Source organism: Protopterus annectens, chromosome 4.part0, assembly GCF_019279795.1.
Source record: "Protopterus annectens isolate FY-2018-M chromosome 4.part0, PAN1.0, whole genome shotgun sequence".
Lineage (NCBI taxonomy): Eukaryota > Metazoa > Chordata > Ceratodontiformes > Protopteridae > Protopterus > Protopterus annectens.
This window is the reverse complement of record NC_056733.1, coordinates 1,391,247,310-1,391,262,893: the sequence shown is the minus strand read 5'-3', so window position 1 is coordinate 1,391,262,893 and position 15,584 is coordinate 1,391,247,310.

Genomic DNA, 15,584 nt, shown 5'->3' with positions numbered 1-15,584 from the left:
TGTTGTACTCACTGTGAAGATTGGGTGAAGACAGATGAAGGCTGCCAGCCTAGCCAGATAGAATTTTGAAAATAATTCTGTCATCTGTAAATATTAATGTAAACCACAGGCTTGTTGTCTTAAATGGTAAAAATAGTGTTACATGTGGAACTGCAAAAATGTAACAACAGTGCACTCTGCTGGCAAAAAGCTGACCAAGTAAAGCATGTTGTGACCCTTTGATCTAAATACCGTGCCAAAATTTCTAAAGAAAGACATTCTGTCTATTGTTTTAACCAAGAGTTAAATTGCTAGACTTAAACATGCAAATGCATTTTATTGCTCTGCTTCCTGACCAGCTACAAGATAACAAAAGGAGATGTTAAGAGTGTAAATGTAGTTTTTGTTAGCCTGGGAACCCAAGGAAGTGTGAAGAAAGATGTAATGTGAACCAGGAATGTGATTTTAAAAACAGAGAGAATCAGAGAGCACTAGGCATTTTTTGTCTTGACCATCCAACTGAACAGTACTGTCTTGCTCTATATGTAAGTTTATCCTAGACTTGTGTTTTCTCTTAGAAATAGCTAGAAACTAGAAAGATTAGACTAAGTGTTTTTCTATGATGTTAGAACTGTACTACTGGATTATTTTAAGTATTTCTCTGTGATCTCTGAACTCTTGACTAGCACTGAGTAGTAAAAAGTATTGTCTTGTGTTTGACTATTTGTTATTAAATATTTTTAAACCCTTCCAACTGTGGCTGTTTTTGTAGAGATAATTTAAGCACTTTAGAGTACTTACATGCCTTTGGTAAAATTGTACAAAGCCACTTCAATAGCTTTAGCCCTGGGCTATACTGCCAATTGGATAATAATATTGCACAGTAATAATTGGACACCCTTTTAAGGACCTTTGAGTAGCTGATAAATATTAGTGGGAGGAGGCAGCTGGTACTACCATATAGTCTGCAAAAAAGGGGCAAAGCTGGAGAACCTGTGCCAGCCTTCCCCAGGAGTGTCTGTGTGGTTGTATAAACTCTTCTCAAAGTGTGTGTGTGTGTGTGTGTGTGTGTGTGTGTGTGTGTGTGTGTGTGTGTGTGTGTGTGTGTGTGTGTGTGCGTGTGTGTGCGTGTGTGTGTGTGTGTGTGTGTGAGACCATGTGGCATGCAGGTGTCCATGGAGGCAAGGTGGGGAACAAAAGGTGAGGGAGCCAGTAAGTGGGAAAGACAAAATTCCAATAGTAGGTTGTTTTGAGACAACAAGGGTACCAAACTACTATCCTGCAGATGTCCTGATAGGGACGGATTTGGATGAGGCAGTACCATGTGTTTGAGAAGTTACATGCAGTCAGGCTAGGAGACAAGCATGTGGGTCAGGTAGCCTGGGGGAGACCCAGACAGACTGCATACTTGCAGCCAGGACTTGTGAGGTGGTTACCTCAGGGAGGGAGCTACCCTGTAGCACTGAGACTGAAGGTGAGCCACAGCTGCTTGTTGGTACTGATGTTCCCTTGGACAGAGTGACTGCAAAGGTAGAGGTGAGTAGTAGTACCCAGGCTGACAGTGAGGAACCACTATCAGTGGAAGCCAGACTTCCTGTGGAAGGAGAGCTGGGAAGGGTTACAAGGAGGGAGTTGAGACAGGCTCAGCTCTTAGACCCTACATTGCAAGGCCTGAGAGAGGTAGCTAGGGCGGTACCTGATTCTCAAGGAAAGGGAGAATCTGTATACTGGGACAAAGGGTTACTGTACAGAGAGTGGACCCCTGAGGGAGGGCTAGAAGGTGAGAGAGTACAGCAGTTGGTAGTGCCTACAGCCTACCATCTGGTGCTTCTAGCCATAGCCCATGATATTCCCTTTGCAGGTCATATGGGCATAAAACATACAAAGATGTAACAGGGTATTGCAAGACCTGTGAGCAGTGCAAAAAGGTAGGCAAGGCATGAGACAAGGTGAGAGCTCCTTTGATACCTTTGCCTGTGATTGAAGAGCCATTTCAGAGGGTAGCTATGGATATTGTGGGTCCTCTGAGTACCCCAAGTTCCACAGGGAAAAGTATATCCTAGTGGTAGTGGATTATGCTACACGATACCCTGAAGCAGTGGCTTTGTCCTCCATTGAGGCAGAGAAGGTGGCAAATGCTTTGTTAGAGATTTTCAGCAGGGGTAGGTTTCAAAATAGAAATACTGAATGACAGAGGTGCCAATTTCATGTCAGTCCTGATGGCTTGTTTGTGGAAGTCCTTTGGGGTGAAGCACATGAATACCACCCCCTATCATCCCCAGACTAATGTTCTTGTTGAGAGGTTAAACTCTACAATCAAGTCCATGCTATGGGCATTTGCAGATCAGTTTAAGAAGGAGTGGGACAAATATTTTCCCCATCTGTTGTTTGCTTACAGAGAGGTTCCTCAGGAATCCACAGGTTTTTCACCCTTTGAGTTGCTGTATGGGCATATGGTGAGGGGACCTCTAGATTTAATTTGAGATGAGTGGGAATGTGAGTGCAAGTTTCACAAGAAGTCTGTTGTGGCATACGTCCTAAACCTCAGGACAAGGCTCAGGGAATTCATGGGCTTGGCCCAGGAGAACCTGGCAGAAGCCCAACAACAGGAAAAAAGTGTGGTATGACAGGAATGCTCAAGCTAGAGAGTATGCTGTGGGGCAGCAGGTAATGGTTCTCATGCCTGTCAGACACAACAAGCTGCAAGCAGCTTGGGAGGGACCCTACAAGGTGATAAGAAAGGTAAGTGATGTTAACTACATGGTGGAACTGCTAGGCAGAAGGCAGGGGCACAAATTGTACCATGTTAACATGATGAAACCTTACCATTATAGGGAGGCTCTTGTGCTGAGCATTTGCAGTGGATTGCAGGAGGAGTCTGAGGGAGATCTGGTGACTGATCTCCTCAGTGAGGCTCGGGCTGACACCTCAATGGAAGGGGTAACAATGTCCCAGCAATGTTCGAGAAATCTCAGCAGTATTGCAGGGATTTGGGGAAACCAGGGTGCACCCACCTGGGGCAGCACCAGGTGGATACAGGACCCCAAAAGCCTATTAGGCAAGCCCCTTATAGAGTGCATGAGAGAGTCAAACAGACTCTGAGGGAGGAGGTACAGGAGATGTTGGAACTAGGGGTGATTCAAGAGTCCAACAGTCCCTGGGCCTCCCCAGTGGTGCTGGTGCCAAAGAAGGATGGCAGCACCAGGTTCTGTGTGGACTGCAGGAAATTAAATAGTCACACAGAGTCAGATGCTTACCCCATGCCTAGGACAGATGAGGCCCTAGAGCAGCTGGGTGGGGCTAAGTATCTTACAACCATCAATCTTATCAAGGGTTACTGGCAGATGCCCTTGACTCCCAGTGCTACAGAGAAGTCAGCCTTTGTGACTACTTTTGGCTTGTATGAGTTCACAAAGATGTCCTTTGGGATGAAGAATGCCCCAGCAACTTTCCAGAGGCTGGTAGATCATATCCTGGCAGTAGCAGGAGGGTTTGCCCTTGCTTACCTAGATGATATTGCCATCTACAGCCATTCCTGGCCAGAGCACCTTCAGCATGTCAGGGAGGTGCTGGGCAGACTACAGAGGGCAGGGTTGACTGGGCTCCTATTACATTATCGAACTTCAACAAGTTCGAACCTTATATGGTCGAAACCATACAGTTGAACTTGCTGAAGTTCGAATACAGAAAAAAAAATAAATAAAAGATGCAACAGTAAACTAACTGTTGCAAGCAGGGGGGCAAGCCCCCCTGAACCTCCCACACCTCCCGCTGTTTAAATATACCACCTCCAAGACCACACTATAGTGCGGAAAGGGAATATTTCCAGTAACAGTTAGGTAACTGTTGCATCTTTTATTTATTTATTTTTGCCGTGTTCGAAGTTTTGAAACTTCGAACAGACAAGTTCGATATTGTCATGTTCAAAGTTTCAAAACTTCGATCACGTAATAGGAACCCGAGTTGACCGTTAAGCCGAGCAAATGTCAGGTGGGTATGGCAGTGGTCTCCTACCTAGGACATAGAGTGGGGAGTGGTAAGATAAGCCCAGAACCTGCCAAGGTGGAAGCCATTCAGGCATGGCCTGCACCTGTTACCAAAAAGCAGGTGAGGGCATTTTTTGGGACAGCAGGGCACTACAGAAAGTTCTTTCCCAGTTATAGTACCATAGCTGCTCCCCTCACAGACCTGACAAGGAAGAGTAGGCCAGATAAGTTAGTGTGGACCCCAGCATGTGAACAGGCATTCCAGAAGCTTAAAGAAGCTTTGGGAGGACCCCCTGTGTTAGCCAGTCCAGATTACAGCAAATAATTTGTTGTGCAGGTGGATGCTTTGAACCATGGGGTGGGGGCTATACTTAGCCAGATTTTTTCAGAGGGGGAAGAGCACCCAGTGGTTTATCTCAGTCATAGGCTCCAACCCAGGGAGGAATGCTATGCATCCGTAGAAAAGGCATGTCTAGCCATAGTGTGGGCACTACAGAAACGTCAACCTTATCTGTATGGAAGGAAATTCACTGTTATGACAGAACACAACCCCCTAACATGGTTAATCAGAGCCAGCCAGCAAAATGCCAAGTTGCTAAGATGGAGCTGGGGTTGCAAGCATATATGTCCGTGCAGCACCGCAGTGGAATTGGCAGTACCAATGCAGATGGGCTCTCAAGACAGAGAATGGGGTAAGGTATACTCAGATAGACCTAACTCCCTCAAGGGTCACTTGAAAAAATAGCTTGAGTTCTCCTGGGGGGGGGGGTATGTGAAGATTGGGTGACAATAGATGAAGGCTGCTAGCCTAGCCAGATGAATTTTGGAAATAATGTCATCTGTAAATATTAATGTAAACCACAGGCTTGTTGTCTTAAATGGTAAAAATAGTGTTACATGTGGAACTGCAAAAATGTAACAACAGTGCACTCTGCTGGCAGAAAGCTGACCAAGCAAAGCATGTTGTGACCCTTTGATCAAAACACGGTTCTGAAATGTCTAAATGAAGACATTCTTTCTATTGTTTTAACCAAGAGTTAATTTGCTAGATTTAAACATGTAAATGTATTTTTATCGCTCTGCTTCCCGACCAGCTGCAAGATAACAAAAGGAGATGTTAAGAATGTAAATGTAGTTTCTGTTAGCCTGGGAATCTAGGGAAGTGTGAAGAATGGTGTAATGTGAACCAGGAATGTGATTTTAAAAACAGAGAGAGAGAATCAGAGAGCACTAAGCATTTTTTGTCTTGACCATCCAACTGACCATCATTGTCTTGCTCTATATGTAAATTTATCTTAGACTTGTGTTTTCTCTTATAAATAGCTAGAAACTAGAAAGATTAGACTAAGTGTTTTTCTGTGATGTCAGAACTGTACTACTGGATTATTTTAAGTATTTCTCTGTGATCTCTGAACTCTTGACTAGCACTGTGTAGTAAAAAGTATTGTCTTGTGTTTTGACTATTTGTTATTAAATATTTTTAAACCCTTCCAACTGTGGCTGTTTTTGTAGAGATAATTTAAGCTCTTTAGAGTACTTCCATGCCTTTGGTAAAATTATACAAAGACACTTCAATAGCTTTAGCCCTGGGCTATACTACCAATTGGATAATAATATTGCACAGTAATAATTGGACACCCTTTTAAGGGCCTTTAAGTAGGTTATAAATATTAGTGGGTGGTGGCAGCTGGTACTACTGTATAGTCTGGTAAAAAGGGGCACAGCTGGAGAACCTGTGCCAGCCTTCTCCAGGAGTGTCTGTGTGGTTGCATAAACTCTTCTCAAAGTGTGAGTCTGTGTGTGTGTGTGTGTGTGTGTGTGTGTGTGTGTGTGTGTGTGTGTGTGTGTGTGTGTGTGTGTGTGTGTGTGTGTGTGTGTGTGTGTGTGTGTGTGTGTGTGTGTGTGTGTGTGTGTGTGTCAGCTACTTGGGCAGGGACACAAAGCACTGGTTGGACAGGGAGGGTGCTGGAGGTTTTAGCTTGCCCACTAGGCAGAGATCTGGACCATATAGCTGTGCCAATGGGGAGTCTTATTGGGGACCTGGAGAGCAAGGGAACAACCAGCCCTGGACTGACTGTGATCTCTGTGTGCTCTTAAGGGAAATTGCACTTTACTGTGTGTATTTTTTATCCTTTCCACCTATATGAGATGCCCCTCACTGGTGTTAGTGGTGAGGATTGAGGCTCCTTGATTGCTGGGCCAGGGCTCGGGCATCACACCCACAATTAATTACAACCTTCAAACTACTGCACAACCCTGAAAAATGTGCATTATCTTCTGTCATTCATTTGATCTTATACTACTAACAGACCTCTACATTCCACTGATAAATCCTTACTCTTCATAAGTAAGCTTAATGAAAATATAGGACACTCCCTGTATTCACACTGCATTCCTAACAGGTGGAATAGCATCCCACTCACCTAGTCTGCAACCTAAAAGACTTTAAATGACAACTGAAACAATACATGATAGATAAATAGCTCTGCATCTACATCCTCCCCAACTGAACTGGTACTAATATAGGTGTATAAATTATTGTCATAACTGTCTGATGCATAAAACATGGTTTACTGATATCACAATAATAGCCTGCTCTATCATTCCATCTCCTTTATCTACCTTGTGCTTCCTTCCTTTCCTTTGGGCTGCTCTAACTGTTTATCTTATCTTCCTTTGTCCTAGATTTTTAAAAATAAGTTATGTACTCATCATAACATTCCATCTGAATTGCTCCTCTTCATTTGTTTTCAACCTCTTGGTTACTGGATGTAGCACAGATCTGACTCATCTGCAAATCCAGCATCTGATCTGAACTCCAAGCTCCTCCTCTACCCATAATGCCCCTGTCTCCTTCATCCCTTCAGATCGAGTTTGCTGTCTAACCTAGCATCCACACCAGACTCAACAACTTGTCCAATGCTAAATGTCTCTATAAGCAAGAAAGGGAGAGTAAGAGGCACCCTAGTGGTGGCCAGATCCTCTACTCACCAGACCGCCACACAGTCTATGCAAGTCAGGGGGAAGGAGGGAGGGAATGGTTGAAGACAAATGAAGAGCAGCAACTCAGATGGAATTTTATGGTGAGTACATAACTTTTTTATCTGAAGTTGTTGTCTTCATTTGGTCTTCAACCTGTGGGACAGAGTCACCAGCTACTAAACACCTGGGAAGCCCTCATGGAAGGATATTCTGGAGCACAGTGGAGCCAAAGGATGCCCTGTTCCTGGATATGATGTCCAACTTATAATGTGAGCTGAAGGTATGTGATGAAACCCAAGTAGCCACAGAGCAAATCTCATCTAATGAAACTCTGGACCAAAAGGCCGCTGAAGTAGCCATAGATCTAGTGGAATGTGCCTTCACATGAACTGGCAGGGATAAACCTCTATCAGAATATGCCAGTGTAATGCACTGGGAAATCCATTGGGCAATGGTGACCTTTGATTCTGGTTTCCCCAAAAAGGGTTTAGAGTAGGAAATGAAGAGTTGGTCAGTCTTACGAAAGGATTTAGTCTTGTTCAGGTAAAAATGTAGCTGTCTGTGCAGATCCAACAAATGCAATTTGTATTCTTCCTTATTTTCAAAATTTGGGAAAAGGACTGGGAGATTAAACACCTGGTTAATATTGGACTCCGAAGGTACCTTAGGAAGAAAGGATGGATTAGTACACAAGGATACCCTATCCTTATGAAAGATCATATAAGGAGGCTTGACTGACAAAGCTTGACACTCCAGAACCCTCCCTCCTAGCAGAAGTAATAGCAACCAAGAAGACCATCTTCCAGGACAAAAACTGCAGGTCCACAGAGGCTACAGGCTCAAAGGGGAACAAAACTAGAGCTTGCAGAACTAATGTAAGATCCCACAGTGGCGTATGATCCTTCACCGGGGGCCAAAGAAGAAAGGTGCCTTTTAAGAAGGCTTTAAGAAGCATAGAAGATGCTAAGGAAGCCATGTTATCACCTACATGAAAATTAGAAATTGCTACTAATTGGACCTTATCCATAGAAGAACTGGCACCCTGCTGAAAGATCCCTGCCAAAAATTCTAAAACCGCAGAAACCAGGGCAGTGAAAGGATCTAGGGCACACTGTAAAGTCCAGATAAAAAAATGTCTCCATTTGCTGGAGTAACCCCTTTTGGTGGAAGACTTATGAGCTGCCACCAGGATCCTTTTGACAGGTGAAGGTAAGCCAGGAGTTCTGACTATCATGGGAAATGGAGCAGCCAAGAATTGAGTTTAGACTTGTCAAGGTCTGGATGGGGAATCCCTGAAGGTTGAGAAATAAGATCTGGAACTGGATCCAATGTCCATGGTGGAGCCACTGGGTGAGACCACAGAGTGGGGAACCAGACTTGGTGAGGCCCAAATGGGGCAATGAGGATAACTAAGCTCCCCAGCCTGTGAACTTTCTGAAGAAATTTTGGTATTAAGGGAAGAGGAAAATAAGCATACAGAAGGACTGAGGGGGGCCAAACATGAATCAATGCATCTCTGGGGGCTTCTCCTGGTGGTGGTGGGGGGGGGGTTCAGAGGGAAAATCTTGCTGCATTTCGCTTTGGAAGGAGATGCAAAGAAATTGCAGCATACCTCTCAACCTCTTAGTACAAGAAGTCTGGGCAGAGCCCAGCAAAATGGGAGGAAAAAGGCCCAAAAAGTGGGACATATTTTAAATACTGCTCTTATAAACCTAAAAAGTTGCTAGATTAACAGGGTTTGTAACATAAATGTTCTGAAGGATTTGAAGTCTGATACTCAAATGTATGTGATTATTTAGTGACTTCCATCCTCAGATCATCCCAGTGATTTGCCAGAAAACCAAAAATTTTATGTGGAACAGACCAAAAATATAAGCAAAAAATCTGGACATTCTGCAAAAATCTGGGCAGTTGAGAGGTATGGATCGCAGCAAGACTGAACCCACTTTAGAAAGATTTGTTTTGCTACTAAAGAATTCAGAGACCACTCATAAGGCATCAGACTAGACCTGCTGAGCCTGTCTGCTAGAATGTTGGACCTCCCCGGAATGTGCGTTGCCACCAGAAAATGGCCAGTGGAGATTGGCCACTCCCACACTCTCATGGCTTTGTGACAAAGGGGATAAGACCTGGTTCCCCCTGTTTGTTGATATACCAGACCACAGACATATTGGCCATCTGGATAGCAATCGGCCCTGAGGGAAGATGGACATGGAGACCCTGCAACACTAGAAGCACCGCCCTCATCTCAAGGACATTGATATGCAATCTGGTCTTGTAGGGGGAGCACATGCCATGGACTGTCCTTCCCGAGCAGTGCCCACCCCCAGCAGTGAGGTGTCTGTGGTTATCGTGCCTGCAGGGAAAGGTCAAAGAAAAGAGAGACCCTGAACAAGCTCGGAGAATGAACCTACTACAGAAGGGAGTCCTTGCACACTCGAGAGACTTGAATGGGGTGTGATAACGGGAGACCTAACATGGACCACTGAAGAACCCACATGTGAAAACGTGCCATGGGTAAAAGATTGATAGTGGCTGTATTGGACCCCAATGCCGTTAATACCATTTCTGCTAACGGTGACTGAGCCTGAAGAATACAAAAGACATGTAGCTTCAGAGACTGTATTCTCTCCAAGGTAAGACTTTGGTTTGAATAGTGTCCAATCGAGCCCCAATGAAATCTAATACTTGAACTGGGGCTAGTGATGACTTACTGAGATAGATGGTAATGCCCAATTGCTGGACTAAGGGAAGAAAGGAATCCCTCACTTGGCAGAGCTGATGCCTGGAAGGGGCAGCAAGGAGCCAATCATCCAGGTAGGGGAAGACCTGTATACTCTTGCTTTTCAGGAGAGCCGCTACCACTGCCATCACTTTGGTGAACACCCTGGGGGCTGTGGTGAGACCAAAGAGGAGCGCTCTGAACAGGTAATGACTGTCTCTCAGATGGAAGTGGAGAAACCTCCGAGAGCACCTGTCCATTTTGAGGTGGTAGTACGCATCTTGGAGGTTGATTGAGCACATCCAATCACTCTCCTGCAGGAAGGGTTGGATAGATTGCAGAGTGACATTCTGGAATTTCATCTTGGCCACTGACAGGTACAAGATGGAGAGATCCGGAATGGTTCTTAAGCCTCCCATCTTCTTTGGCACCAAAAAGAACCTGGAATAAATGCCTAATCCAGACTGGTCTGGAGTACAGGTTGGATGACTCACTTTTCTAGTAGCTTTGCAATTTCCAGTGCTGTATCCTCCCTTTGTATGGGTGGAACATCCAGGAGGTGTCTGGGTGGTGGAGGTGGCCTGAGAAAGGGGATTGATTAGCCTCTGGATACAATTTGCAACACCCAATAATCTTCCATGATGGACTCCCCAGGCCATTGGGTGTAGTGAGAGGCAACACCTGACTGCCTCCAGAGATGAGCAGCCAGGCAATCTTTCAGGGTTGCTGCACATGTCTCTCTGAGAAAGGCTGTCAAGACCCTTCATTTCTTGGACCCTCTCTAGCTCTAGGGTGGCATCTATCAAATCTCCCTCTGCCCCTGGGGAAAGGCGAGTCCTGAGTGTCCTGGGAATAGCTCTGAGATTTCTGGAACCACATCTTCTTGGCCCCTCACTGATTCCTACAGAAGGTTTGTTGAGGGTCTGAAAAGTAGATCCTAATGGCAGACAGAGTCTTCCCATCCTTCTCACTCTGAACTAAGGTGTCATGTACCGACTTCCCAAAAAGGGTGGAACCCTCATATGGGGCATTCGTAAAAGACTCCTTAAAGGGTTCTGAAAATGCACAGAGCTGGAGCCAGGTGTGGTGCCCGATGGCAACGCCTGTACTAGCAGCTCTAGAGGCACCCTCGGTTGCATGGGAGAGGAGATGCATAGAGTTGTTAGTGATAGGTGTCAGGGTGGTCATTCGAGAGGAGAACACTTTCTTGTCCTCCGGTGACATGGACCCAGGGGTAGACTCAGTGATCTCCTTGACTAGGTGTCACTGCAGCCTAATCACATGTGACAAATAATTCAGCGCATACACAGCAAACGTTGCTGAAGCATACACCTGCTTCCCAAAATGGTCCATCGTCCTGTACTTTCAGTCAGTAGGATGAACCACAGAGCTCTCCTGAGCGAGCTCCTTCTTAGTGGCAACTGCCACCACCATGGCATCAACCAGGGATCCCTTGGTTCAATAGGTCCTGTCCATAGGGGCACTCAAAATTTTGCCTGGGCATTTGGTAATGGGCTCCACCATATCCAGTTCCTTCCATGCTTGAGATGTAATAAGATCCATCAAAGGATCTGTGGAAGGGGACACCCAGGAAGTAGAGGGTCCTGTGCCAAATGCCTCCAGGAACACCGATTCATCTGGGTTAGGTTTTTTGGGCAGACCACCCCCACTTGCAGTCATAGGAATTCCATGATGTCTCCAAAGAAGACATCCTTGGGGAGGTGACTGGGGGGAACCTTCCCCTTCCTCCAAACTGGTGTCTTCTATGAGAGACTCCAGTGGGGAGTCCAAGTGCCTCCCTTTACATGTACGTTTGTGAGGAACCTCCTCAGTGGGAGTTTCTGGGGAGGACTCGCCAATGTCTTATTGCTCTCAAGTGGGAGCACTCAGGGGCAAAGAGGCAGCAGGCTGTTCTTGAGATGGCAGGATGGTCAGGTCCACATCAGAAATGGAGGGAGCTGGGGCAGACTCTGAAAATTAGGTCATCAAGGGTCTCGATGGGATCATGAGGTCCATGTCCACCACATCAAAGGCAGATGGGGAATGGACCTCCTGAGAAGGGACAATGGAAGGAGCTGTAACCCCCTGACCCAGAGCCAGAAATGAGATTCCAAAGGAGAGGCTCCACTCTGAAAAAGTCAGAGCCGACACCATCCCCTCAAATGTGGTGCTGAGGCTATAACTCCTAGAGACAGATAGATCCGAGCTAGTTGGATCTGACCTGCTCAAGGCCATGGCTGGCACTGAGGTAGAAGGTACCATCAGAGCCGACCCCTTGATGCCGAGTGCCCTCAGATCCAAGGGCTCTGAAACTGGAGCTCAGATCAGAGAAGGAGTAATGGGGATGAACACAGACTTCATGCCCTCCACTCTGGAGGAAGAGGGGGCAGGCAAGACTCCCATCTGTATCTGAGTGCAGATAAACTTCTGCATCATCCTATCCATCTTCGCTTCAAAAAGACTGCAGGTGGAACGGGAAGAGGAGGCCACCAACACTGACTTAGAGTGGTGGTGAAGGGAAGCCTGTGCTGGTGACTGGGTCCAAAGCTCCTCCAGCTCCAGGAGGACCAAGGGGAATGGAGCCAGGGGGACTCTGTCCTCAGATCCAACCTTACTTTTGCTGGAGGGCCCACTGAGGATGACTGATCTGGGGATTGCTTCCTGGCCCTATCCTTGGACTTAGAGGATTTGTCTCTGTCCCCGGACCTCTTGGCGGGAGGTTGTGTCCCAGAGGCCGAGGCTGTGATGGAAGCAGAAGCCGGGGCAGAACAGGCCTGGGCACTGGTGGTAGGAGGGGGGAGAAGGCCCTTCAAAATTAACTTATCCCTCCTTTAATCAGTGCCCAGGGATTATACCTGGCACAGATGGAGCAGGTGGTATCCAAGTAGGCAGCCCCAAGACATTCCACGCACTGAGTGTGACCATCAGCTGGAGAGAACTTGTGGCCATACTCTGTGCATCTTTGGAAGCCTGGTTTGGGGGTTTCAACCCTACTCTCAGCCAAAAGGCCCAACACACACTCGCACACAGAGACCACATGCATGTAGTTAGAAGGAAAGAGTTTTTTTTTTTAAACTGACTCAGAGAGCACGAGGGGAGGCAGAAAATAGAAAAGGTTTAAGAAAAGGAGTGTCAAAAAGGCAGAAAAAGTCACTTACCCATAAACTGTAGCCTAGAGTACGGATTGTGATGTGGACATGAAGTGTGACAAATGAGATCTAAAGGGAGGAAGGAGACAGGGACATTATGGGTAGGGGAGGAGCTCAGAGCTCAGATCAGATGCTGGATATGCGGCCGAGTTGGAGCCATGCCGGATCCAGTAACCCACAAGTTGAAGACCAAATGAAGACAACATTTTCAGATCAAGTGTTTATAGTAACAAATATTCATATGCAAAACCTGACAATCTATATATACACTAATGACGCTGCACTGCATATACCTCCCTGTATTTAAAAACAAATATTTATATGCAACCCGTGTAACTGTTATTTTTAATTGAAACTGTTTGTCATGCAGCTGATGTCATGGATGTCTTTATAATGGAGCTGTTACTTATGAATGAAACTGACTGTAAATGATTAAGCAATGCAATTGATGTTTGTGATGTCTTTATAATGGATCTCTCTTAGGCCTCTGCTGAAAAAGGGCAGTACTCAGTCAGATTTTTTCGGTAAACAAATGCCAATATATAATTAAATATAAAAACTACTGCAAATATTGCTGTATAGGAACTAAATTATTGCAAACATTGCTGCATACAAGATAACAAATGGGAGCACTACTGCACAGGAGTTAACTTATTGAAACAGTGCTACACAGTAGTTGTTAGATAAAAACATTCGTACTTAGAGGAGTTAAATTGCTGCAAACCCTGATGTATAAATGATAAAAACCAGAGGTGCTGGAAGATGCTGAAGGTGGGGGGGGGGTCTAGAGAGTCCTATAGTTACCTGAAAAGGGTATTTTTACTTTTTTCTCCTACTGTTAACTGTGATAAAAGATACACATGCATAATACGTGTTGAATAGCTGCATATACAGCTAACTGTAGTTGCATTAATTCCACATAAATTTCATATTAAAATAATAAATGAAACTACTGCCTTTCATCACCCCATTCCAAGTGAGAATGGGATATATACTTTCACCTGAATGCATGGACTTTGAGTATACCATTCACAAAGATGGCCCATGTGCTAAAAACCTGAATGAGTAAATGAAAGGAGGACAGAGGTTTTAAGAGGCAATGTTGGAAGCTCAAAATAAAAATCTGCCTAAGCAGCAGAGACCTCCAAAGCAGACACCCAAGTAACCGCTACCCCAAAACAAAACACGTGCAACACATAGCTCACAAAGCCAGTGTGCCGAACAGTCACAGCCCTTAAGGCTAAACAACACACCTGATACACTTGTAATAGGTGACTCTATCATCAGGCACACTGACGTCCCACTCACCTGGCTGAACAAGGAGAAGGCCACGGTGAGCTGCCTGTCAGGCGCTAGGATCTGCCACATAACACAAGCACTCAGGTCACTCCAAGGCAAGTACAATTATGACTCAGTCATTGTCCATGCTGGTGTGAATGACCTGAGATGTACCTTCCTGGACTACATGAAAAGAGACATAGAGGAGCTCTCTGAGCATGTAGCCCAGGCCGGTATGACCCTGACCTTGAGTAGCATCTTACCCTCACCAAGAATGATGCCACAGTATGAAGACAAGATTATCAATTTCAACAATTGGCTTAAGTATTGGTGTCACTCAAAGGGGATCCAATGCCTGTCAGCCTGGGATGACATGCTCGACAAGCCACGATGCTTCGCTAGGGACGGCTTGCACCTGTCACCCCTGGGCTTTCGGATATTGGCAAAGGCTCTTGCTACCCCCATAGTGCATTTTTTAGGCAAGGCTCAAAAGACAAACCCACCTCCATAGGTATCACAAGGGATAAGAAACTAAGAGTAATGCTACTCAACGCCAGAAGTCTAAACCTCAAGATGCACGCACTTGAAACTCTCCTTAGCATGGAGAACATCGACATCTGTGCAGTAACAGAAACCTGGTTCAAGGATCTCGAGAGCACCCCAGCACTACCAGGTTATACCTCATACCATGCTTTTCGGCCCCAAAACTTGGACCAAACCACAAAAGGAGGGGGAGTATCAATATTCGTCAAAGATACCCACACCTCCAGGTTGGTGGCACAGCACGAAGCATCAGAGACTATCCATGTGCAACTAACAGTGGGTAAAACTGCCTTCCAGTTTATAGCCTGCTACAGACCACCCTCCCAAACCCAGGAACCCCACTCGGCCTTCCTGAGAACACTGGAAAATATGAAGGTCTCTCCAAACACCATTATATTGGGTGACTTCAACTACTCAACCATAGACTGGGAGCATTACTCTAGCTCCAACACCCTAGCCCAAAGGTTCCTAGAATTTATAAACTCAAATGCTATGGAACAACTTGTTACCACTCCCACAAGAGGGGAAAACATACTGGACCTGATCATCACCAACATGGGGACTCTATGCTCCAGACCAGAAGTGTATCCCTCACTGGTAAGATCAGACCATAAACTAATCTCACTGGATATTCACATCCCGACCCTACCTCATGCCCAGAAAACCACAGTGAAAAACTTCTCTAAAGCAAATTTCACACTCCTCAAAACTGAGGTGGAATCCTTCAAAGCCCCCGGGCCTGTGGATAATACGGCCCAGACCGCAAAATCCTTTATAAACGCATTCTATGAACACCTTCAGGAATGCATGGATCATGCAATCCCAAATAAAACCAAGACCCAATCCTCCAAAGGCAGACGTCCTGTCTGGTGGACCCCAGCCATAAACAAACTATACAATAGAAGGAGAAAGCTACTACATGATAGAGCAAAATCCCAAAAAGGG